The sequence below is a fragment of the Lepidochelys olivacea genome (genome assembly GCF_965140295.1).
Source record: "Lepidochelys olivacea isolate rLepOli2 genome assembly, chromosome: 13".
Lineage (NCBI taxonomy): Eukaryota > Metazoa > Chordata > Testudines > Cheloniidae > Lepidochelys > Lepidochelys olivacea.
The window spans coordinates 38,770,361-38,781,206 of NC_140423.1; positions in this window are offsets into that span (position 1 = coordinate 38,770,361).

Sequence of the window (10,846 nt, forward strand, 5' to 3'; positions counted from 1 at the left end):
GAGCGTGGCTGTGTGTGGAATATGCCCAAATAAAAATGCAGCATGCCAGAGTTTGTGATGAAGGGTGTGTCTTCTGGCGGAGACTGTCTCTGTGTCTCATCCACCCATCCACACTTCTTCCCACAATATCTAGATGTATCCCCCCACCTTTCTTTCTTTCTTTCTTTCTTTCTTTCTTTCTTTCTTTCTTTCTTTCTTTCTTTCTTTCTTTCTTTCTTTCTTTCTTTCTTTCTTTCTTTCTTTCTTTCTTTCTTTCTTTCTTTCTTTCTCTCCAGCCATCCTCCTTTCCTTATGTATAGACTACATCAATTAATTCTTCCAAACAGGATCCATCCACCCATCCTAGGCTCTGGGGGAGGGATAGCTCAGTATTTTGAGCATTGCTAAACCCAGGGTTGTGAGTTCAATCCTTGAGGGGGCCACTTAGGGATCTGGGGCAAAAATAGGGGATTGGTCCTGCTTTGAGCAGGGGGTTGGACTAGATGACCTCCTGAGGTTCCTTCGAACCCTGATATCACATGATTCTATACCTGTTGCTTTGATTCTACAATGTCCATGCATGCAAAATTATGCAATCTTCTCTCTGCATCCATCCATCTTCATGCATTGTCATGTTTCTACCTGTCCATCCCTCTGCAGTGAGTTGCTATCCATCCATTATTATTCATGATATTGCAACTCCTAGATCTCCTGACTGAGGTCAGAGCCCCATTGGATGGGCCCTGTACGAACACACACAGAGCAAATGTCCTGGAACCAAGGAGCTGATAGTGTAAGCAGACAGAGGCTGGGATGGGATATTTTGGCACAAAAGGATTAAAATAGGGATGCTATAAAGAAGTGAGACACCCAACTCCCACTGCAATTGTGAGTTTATCTTCACTGGCACCTAATTTCCTAAGAGTCCTTTAAAGACCCCAGCCCAGGTGGCTTGTCTCTGGTCACACTGCAGGTCAGTGGGAGAGGTGGGAATAGAGCCCTGATCCCCCATCTCCAAGACTTGTTTCTTAACTATTGCATCTGTCCAGCCATGTAGCCCTAGCCACTCTGGCGTGAGATCCCTTAGGAGATGCGTCCTCATTTGACCACATAAGATTAGAGGCAGAGTGCCCAGGAATCTGGTTTTATGTGTTTAGAGAGCTAGGTGGGAGGGTGAGTCTAAGTTAGGAGCCTTCATTCCTCCCAGCTCTGTCCCTGGATGTATAAACATGGAGGTAGCGTGCAGGGGAAATGATTTCACCTCTGTGTACAGGGTTAGGGAGACTGATACTGGAATACAGCATTCAGTTCTGGAGTCAACACGGAGTGACAGTCAGAAAAGGTAACAATGGTAGGAACCATTAGGAAAGGGACAGATATTAAGACAGTAAATCTCATAATGCCACTGTATAAATCCATGGTATGCCCACAGCTTGAATATTGCATGCAATTCTGGTCGCCCCATCTCAAGAAAGATGTATTAGAAATGGGGAAGGTACAGAGAAAGGGGACAACATTGATCATGGGGATGGAACAACTTCCGCCTGAGGAGAGATTAGACAGGCTGGGACTTTTCATCTTAGAAAAGAAATGACTAAGGGGGATAGGAGAGAGGTCTATAAAATCATGGCGGGTGTGGAGAAAGTAAATCAGGAAGTGTTATTTTCCCCTCCACATAATACAAGAACCTGGGGTCACCCAATGAAATTAAATGGCAGCTGGTTTCAAACAAACACAAGGAAGATCTTCTTCACACAACAGAGTCAATGTGTGGAAGTAGTTGTCAGGGGATGTTGTGATGGCCCAAAATATAAGTGGGTTCAAAAAAGAATTAGATAGATTCATGGAGTATAAGTCTATTAAAGGGCACGCATGAGCACAGGGCGGTGTGGCCTAGTGCCCATGGTCAATATATCAGCCCTCAAGTGCAGGATTTTGTTTGAGCCCTTGAGTGTAGGGGAGTGTGGCCTAGCGGCCAGAGTGAATAGAGAGGACCTCAAATGCAGGGCAGTGTGGTAATGGCCAAACCCAGGGGCTGTCACCGGAGGGGATGAGGCAAGGGCAGTGGGACACGGGCTCACCTGAGCGCTCATCTAGTCCCGGCCCCTGCACTCACGGCAGGACTAAGTATTATCTAGACCGCCCATGACAGGTGTTTGTCTAACCTGCTCTTCAACATCTCCAGTGATGGAGATTCCACAACCGCGCTAGTCAATTTATGCCAGTGCTTCACCACCCTGACAGGAAGTTTTTTCTAGTGTCCAACCGACCCCTCTCTTGCTGCAATTTAAGCCCATTGCTAATTGTCCTACCCTATGAGGTTAAGGAGAGCAATTTTTCTCCTTCCTCCTTGTAAGAACCTTTTATGTTCTTGAAAGCTGTTATGTCCCCTCTCAACCTTCTCTTTTCCAGCCTCAACAATCACAATTTTTAATCCTCCCTGAAAGCTCATGTTTTCTAGACTTCTAATCATTTGTGTTGCTCTTCTCTGACTTTCTCCAATTTGTCCACATCTTTCCTGATATAGACTGCAGGACAAGTGCTAGTAATAATAATAGGGCTCAGATTTTCCTGGATACGGTAGCTGATGGATTCCTTCACCGAGTAGTTGCTGAACTGAGAAGAGAGGACGCCATTTTAGATTTGGTTTTGGTGAGCAGCGAGGACCTCATAGAAGAAATGATTGTATGGGACAAGCTTGGTTTGAGCGATCATGAGCTAATTCAGTTCAAACTAAATGGAAGGATAAACAAAAATGGATCTGTGACTATGGTTTTTGATTTCCAAAAGGCTGACTTTAAAAAATTAAGGAAATTAGTTAGGGAAGTGGATTGTACTGAAAAACTTGTGGATCTAAAGGCAGAGGAGGCCTGGAATTACTTCAAGTCAAAGCTGCAGAAGCTATCGGAAGCCTGCATCCCAAGAAAGGGGAAAAAATTCATAGGCAGGAGTTGTAGACCAAGCTGGACGAGCAAGCATCTCAGAGAGGTGATTAAGAAAAAGCAGAAAGCCTACAGGGAGTGGAAGATGGGAGGGATCAGCAAGGAAAGCTACCTTGCTGAGGTCAGAGCATGGAGGGATAAAGTGAGAAAGGCCAAAAGCCATGTAGAGTTGGACCTTGGAAAGGGAATTAAAAGCAATAGTAAAAGGTTCTATAGCCTGTGACAAAGCTCTGTCCTTGCCTCCGTGGGTCCCGTGTTTCCTGGTGCATTTCGCTAGCCTCAGAGGCTCACTGTGACCCTCCCCGTAACCCTTCTCTCTCTAGAGACAAGGGTCACAGTCTACTGAGCCATTTTCATCATAAGCCAGTGGGGGAGGTGAGGAGAAGTTATCCTTCCTTGCACAGTCTCTGTTGTCTCCCAGTCTCAGTGATTAATCAGGGGGCAACGGTGGGGGGGGGGGAGCCCGGGCCCACCATCTACTCCGGGCTCCAGCCCAGGACCCTAATAGTATCAGCTATGGTAGCTGACCTTTTAGAAACATGACATGTAGAATTCCCTGGGCTACTTCCCCCACAGCAGCCCTCACTTCCTCAAGCTCCACTTCACCCTTACCTCAGGGCCTCCTTCCTTGTGTCTGATATGGTGTGTACTACTCAGCCTCTCCAACAGCGCAGCTTCCTCCCACATCTCCTGACATGCACACCCACCTGACTGACTGGGAGGCTTTGAACTAGTTTCAGCCAGCCCCTGATTGGCTTCAGGTGTCCCTTCTCCCTGCCTTCTGGAAAGTTCTTAATTGGCCCCAGATGTCTTAATTGACCTGGAACAGCTGCCATTTCACTTATCCTGGTACCAGGGATTTGTTTAGCCTGGAGCTAATCTATCTATCTCCCACTACTTTTCCATAGCCATCTGGCCTTGTCCCGTCACAAGCCATATAAATAAGAAGAAAACAAAGAAAGAAGAAGTGGGACCACTAAACACTGAGGATGGAGTGGAGGTTAAGGATAATCTAGGCAAGGCCCAATATCTAAACAAATACTTTGCCTCAGTCTTTAACAAGGCTAATGAGGAGCTTAGGGATAATGGTAGGACGACAAATGAGAATGAGGATATGGAGGTAGATATTACCACATCCGAGGTAGAAGCCAAACTCGAACAGCTTAATGGGACTAAATCAGGGAGCCCAGGTAATCTTCATCCAAGAATATTAAAGGAACTGGCACATGAAATTGCAAGCCCGTTAGCAAGAATTTTTAATCAATCTGTAAACTCAGGGGTTGTACCGTATGACTGGAGAATTGCTAACATAGTTCCTATTTTTAAGAAAGGGAAAAAGAGTGATCCGGGTAACTACAGTTTGACATCTGTTAGTTTGACATCTGTAGTATGCAAGGTCTTGGAAAAAATGTTGAAGGAGAAAGTAGTTAAGGACATTGAGGTCAAAGGTAAATGGGACAAAATACAACATGGCTTTACAAAAGGTAGATCGTGCCAAACCAACCTGATCTCCTTCTTGGAGAAGGTAACAGATTTTTTAGACAAAGGGAACGTAGTGGATCTAATTTACCTCGATTTCAGTAGGGCATTTGATACGGTTCCACATGGAGAATTATTAGCTAAATTGGAAAAGATGGGGGTCAATATGAAAATTGAAAGGTCGATAAGTAACTGGTTAAAGGGGAGACTACAGTGGGTCACACTGAAAGGTGAACTGTCAGACTGGAAGGAGGTTACTAGTGGAGTTCCTCAGGGATCGGTTTTGGGACCAATCTTGTTTAATCTTTTTATTACTGACCTTGGCACAAAAAGCAGGAGTGTGCTAATAAAGTTTGGGGATGACACAAAGCTGGGAGGTATTGCCAATACAAAGAAGGACCGGGATATCATACAGGAAGATCTGGATGACCTTGTAAACTGGAGTAATAGTAATAGGATGAAATTTAATAGTGAAAAGTGCAAGGTTATGCATTTAGGGATTAATAACAAGAATTTCTGTTATAAACTGGGGACACATTACTTGGAAGTAACAGAGGAGGAGAAGGACCTTGGAGTATTGGTTGATCACAGGATGACTATGAGCTGCCAATGTGACAAGGCCGTGAAAAAAGCTAATGCGGTCTTGGGATGCATCAGGCGAGGTATTTCCAGGAGAGATAAGGAGGTGTTAGTACCGTTATACAAGGCACTGGTGAGACCTCCCCTGGAATACTGGGTGCCGTTCTGGTCTCCCATGGTTAAGAAGGATGAATTCAAACTGGAACAGGTACAGAGAAGGGCTACTAGGATGAAACGAGGAATGGAAAATCTGTCTTATGAAAGGAGACTCAAGGAGCTTGGCTTGTTTAGCCTAACCAAAAGAAGGCTGAGGGGAGATATGATTGCTATGTATAAATATATCAGAGGGATAAATACCAGGGAGGGAGAGGGATTATTGAAGCTCAGTACCAATGTGGACACAAGAACAAATGGATATAAACTGGCCATCAGGAAGTTTAGACTTGAAATTAGACGAAGCTTCCTAAGCATCAGAGCAGTAAAGTTCTGGAACAGCCTTCCAAGGGAAGCAGTGGGGGCAAAAGACATATCTGGCTTCAAGACAAAGCTTGATAAGTTTATGGAGGAGATGGTATTCTTTCTACCAGCACGGCATTTGGAGCACGCTTAGCCTGACCTGAGGGGCAGGACTTCCTCCGCCCCTGGGGTGGGATTAACCCTTTCCTGGACAGTGAAGGTATTCACACCCCATCACAGGCACGAAATCTGGAAGGGAACCATTGGAACGAACTTCCAGTGGTAGAGGTGGAGTCGCCATCTCGAGATTTGTACATCCAGCCTGGGGTCCATTCTGGAAAATATGCTCCCAGCAAAGACAAGTCATGGGGCTGCATAGAGGGGTAGCTGGGTGAGATTCTCTGGCCTGTGATATACAGGAGGTCAGGCTTGTTACTGTAATGGTCCCTTCTTGCCTTAAGATCTACAAATGCACCAGTCAAGGTTTCAGAGCTAGGAAGGTCACGTCAATTATCCATCCACTACCTGGGCCATAGAGTGCACTGGTGAGTGAATTAAGATTTCAGCTGGTACATCCAGACAGCTGAGGCCTCTCATGCCAGCCCTTTGAGTGCCCAGGTGTGTACTAATTTGAGGAGGCTCCAGGCCATTTCTCAGTCGATGTTCATGCCATTGACAAGACACATGGACAGGCTCAGGGAATGCTGGGCTGTGAGTCCTTCCAACTCTTGGGAACGGGTTCCCAGGGGAGCCCAGGCTGGTGGTGGGTGAAAGGGGCTCTGACTGAGAGGTGTCCCATGTGGGATGAGTTGGGAGAGGTCTTTACTCAGTCCCCATGACACAACCACATAAACGGCTGAAGGAATTAGAAATGGGCCATGGAGACGTCTGCCTACAGGGACTGAGGTCACTGCTGTGTGATGGTGGCAGAGTCGCCCCAAGGGAGAAGTCAGTTGGGGGCCATCACGTCTGTTCCAGTGTCTGACAATATGGGGCAGCTCAGGGTGTTGCTGATGGGCTGGCCGTGCCTTTCCCCCCTTTTCGTAGGGCTTGAGGGTGGGCTGGTCAGGTGTTGCCCAAATGTGGCGATGGGCTACAGATCTTTCCCCTTCTAGGAGCATGGGTTTTAATGGAGTCCAAGCGGGTAGTGGCTTAAAAGTTGTTCCCATCATATGGCCCCATTATTAGGTGTATTGCAGATGTGTGTAGAGGTCTCCACTGAGTTTGGGACCCCAAAACGCTAGGAGCTGCACACAGATAGAGTAAGAGATAGTCTCTGCCCAGGAGAGCTAAATGTCCAAACAGAGAAAGGATGTGAAGGGAAACTGAGGCACAGAGAGGGGAGGTGAATTGCCTGAGGTCCTGCAAAGTCAATGACAGAGCTGGAAATAGACCCATGGGGGTCCTGAGTCCCATCCTAGTGCTCTGTTCATTGGACCTCACTGCCTGTGGGATGATACGAGTTGAGGGAGGTCTCAGAACAGCTCTGTGGGTAAATTCCCCAGGTCCCCAGAATAGGGATCGGGGGGAATTGGTGCCTCTGCTGCCCGAGAACTGGTCCCAGCATGGCTCAAGCTGGCATTGGCTGGGAAGATGCCGCTGTTGGATGGGTGTGCATGGCCCCATTGAGCTATGCATTGGCAGGTCTCAGCCCAGCTCTGTTGCTGGCCTGGGGAGGGGAATTGCATGCTCGGGGTGGCTGGGGTGTGTAAAGGAGCCAAAGGGCGTGAAATTTAATGGAAGTTGGGGCTGAAATCCCTGAGGCTGCTGTGAGAATTGCAGCCTGTGACGGGGGGTCTCCCCCTGCAGCCTGCCCGGTCTCCCCTGGCAGGGACCCTCTGTCTCTGACCCTGGACAGGGATCTCCTGCCCAGAGCCCAGATCGGAGCTCCCCGCTGTGCCCACTCAGCTCCCTGGGTTAACGAAGAGGCCTCTCTAACCGGCACGTTTGTCTCATCCCCAGCTCCTCACTGCCTAGTGGAGGACCAAAGCGTCTCTGTTGAAGGAGGAGAGGAGGAATCTGACGGTCTCTGGACACCTGTTGCCTTCATTGCTCTCTTCCTGCTCAGCCTGTTGTACAGCGCCGGCATCACGCTGCTTAAGGTAAGAGCAACAGCTACCTTCATGGTCCCGCGTCACCGCTGAGAGCAACAACCCGTGCTCAAGAATCGATCCCACGCCATCAGCATGCAGCCAGCCGCGGGAACTACTTAGTCACCCACATTCAGTGATGAAATTCAATAAGGACAATGCCAGGTACTCCACTTAGGAAGGAACAATCAGTTGCACACACACAAATGGGAAATGACGGCCTAGGGAGGAGTACTGCCGAAAGGGATCTGGGGGTCCCAGGGGATCACAAGCTAAATATGAGTCAATAATGTAATACTACCGGGAAAAAAACGAATTCTGGGATGTATTAGCAGGAGTGTTCTAAGGAAGATACGAGAAGTAATTCGTCTGCTCTACTCTGTACTGATACGGCCTCATCTGGAGTCTTGTGTCCAGTTCTGGGGACCATATTTCAGGAAAGATGTGGAAAATTTGGAGAAAGGCCATAGGAGAGCAACAAAAATCATTCAAGGGCTAGAAAACATGAGCTGTGAGGGAAGATTGAAAGAACTGGAGAAGAGAAGACTGGGGTGTCCTGGGCGGGGGAATGAGATAATAACATTTTACAAATCTATAAAAGGTTGTTCTAAAAAGGAGGGTGAAAAATTGTACTCGTTAACCTCGGAGGCTAGGACAAGAAGCGATGGGCGATAATTGCAGCAAGGGCGGTTTAGGTTGGACATTGGAAAAACCTTCCTTACTGTCAGGCTGGGTAAATACTGGAACAAATTGCCAGGGAGGTTGTGGATCCTCCATTGTTGGAGGTTTTTAGGAGCAGGTTAGAGAAATACCTGTCAGGGATAGAATAAGTATGACTTAGTCCTGCCTCAGGGCAGGAGAGGGGACTAGGTGAGCTGTCGAGGTCTCTCCCTGTCCCACAGCTCTATGATGTTACGGTTGTCAGAGGCTAACACCAAAGTCAGGAGTTAGAGCTCAGGTTTAGGAACAGGTTACCTGGAGGGACGAAAGCCTGGGTGCAGGACAGCAGCTGGGCTGGACCCAGACGGGAAGAAGGCAGGAGCTGGGCTGGACCCAGACGGGAAAAAGGCAGGAACAGGGCTGGAACAAGCAGTCACAGCTGCTATCGCAGCCCTGGGGAAATTCTTTGGGCAGCTGCTTAACTTCTGCTGGGCTCATGAACCGGGCTGCTGACTCTGCCAAGCAATCAGGGGGGAGCCAATCAGGCAGCCGGCTCCAGGCCAGGTGCACACGTCAGGTTGCCTGGGACTGGCTCTGCTGCCAGCCCTGATTCCTGACAGTGACCAGCGATCAATGAGAGAGAATCAGGAGCGATTACTTATTAATAATCCACCACCCGTCATCACTAATTAACGAGCTGCCATCAAGGTTAATGCGGCAGTGATCAATAAATGAGAATCAACAGTCTATTATCAATTCCAATTATTTGTCACTGAGAAATCAATAATCACGAATTGACTATCCCTGGTCAGTACCTAGTGATCTGTACTTAATGCTGAATAGCCATTAATCTGCAATTAATTATCAATAATCAACACTCACAGATCAGTAATTAATGTTAAAGAATCGAGGATCAAGCATCAATAAGCTGCTAATAATTATCAATTGATAAGAATCACTTGTCAATAATGAGGAATTAATGATCAATGACCAAAAATGAATGATCCCTAATTAAGAAGCAAGAGGAAATGTTCCAAGAGCAAGGCTCAATGAGTGTCAATCAATAAGCACTCAGCCGTGACCTCCAAGGATCAGTGGTCGGGCCCAGAAGCACAAAGGGCCAGAGGTGCCCGTGAAGCCGGTTCTGTGCCGGGCCACGTTGCAATGGGGCTGGTACCAGAAGCAGAGAGAATCAGCGAAGGCAGCTGCGGCTCCCCAGGGACTTGGTGTGAGGCACCCGCTGGGCAGTGGCCGTTCCCTGAGGCGGTTTGGCAAGGCTGGTGTCTCTGTCTGGAAGATGAGCTCCAGCTCAACCCAGACATCCTGGCAGGATGCAGGCGTGGCTGGGCGAGGCTAGATGGTCCCAAGGGTCCCTTCTGGCCTTGCTCTCCCAGCCGAGGATGCTGCCCGTGAGCGGCACCGGCTGAATCCCTCTGCTCTCTGTGTCCCACAGGTGCGGTGAGTGCCCGGCTCCGGGCTCCTAGGAGGGGACAGCACTGCTTCGTCCTCTTCATTCCCTCCCTCCATCTTCAGCCCTCCTGGGCTCCGGCCCCCTCTCCGGACACTGGGAGGGACCATGTTCCACGGCAGCGCGGAGGGCGTGACAACGGCCGCTGAAGGGTCTGAGCTCCGCAGAACCCAGAGCAGGGAGGGCAGAGTCCTTCCCCGGACGTCCCCGTGGGGCAGCCCACGCTGGAGCTTGAGCTCAGCCCCGTGCCCCTCAATCCTCCACCCCCATCCCACGGCAGGGACTGGATTTCCTTGTGTGTCTGTGTGTGCAGGGCTGTAGTGTCCTGAGGTCTGGTCAACGTGGACTCTGGCGAGGGAGAAGAGTCTCATTTGCTCCATCATTTAACTCGCAACTTAGAGGGGAATTGTGTGTTTGATCAAAAATAGAAGAAGTTAAGAATTGGTAGCTGCATTTCAGGGTGGTTTGGGGGGATTTAACCAAGGAGAACGGTACCCACTGTATGTCCCAGCCCCCCGATGTCTATCTACCCATCCGTCCATTCTCAGACATACACATCTTTCTTTCTTTCTTTCTTTCTTTCTTTCTTTCTTTCTTTCTTACGCATGACCCCATCTGATCCTACTTTCTGTATTTAATAAAATCACTTTTGCCTTATTAATTAACCCACAGTATGTATTAACACTTTCAGCTGTGCATATCTCTCTATCAGTGTTAGAGAGGGTGAACAATTTATAAGTTTATCATGTATAAGCTGTATACAGGGCAAAATGGATTTATTTGGGGTTTGGACCCCATTGGGAGTTGGGCATCTGAGGGTCAAATGTGCTTTCAGTTAAGTCTGCAGCTTTGGGGCATGTGGTTGAGACCTGGGTCTGTGCTGGAGCAGGCTGGCGTGTCTGGCCCCAACCAGGCAGGGTGCTGGAGTCCCAGGCTGGCAGGGAAAGCGAGGCAGAAGTGGCCTTGTGTCATAAATATAAAGGGAAGGGTAAACCCCTTTAAAATCCCTCCTGGCCAGAGGAAAAATCCTCTCACCTGTAAAGGGTTAAAGTAACCTCGCTGGCACCTGACCAAAATGACCAATGAGTTGACAAGATACTTTCAAAAGCTGGGAGGAGGGAGAAAAACAAAGGGTCTGTGTCTGTCTGTGTGATGCTTTTGCCGGGGACAGAAGAGGAATGGAGTCTTAGAAC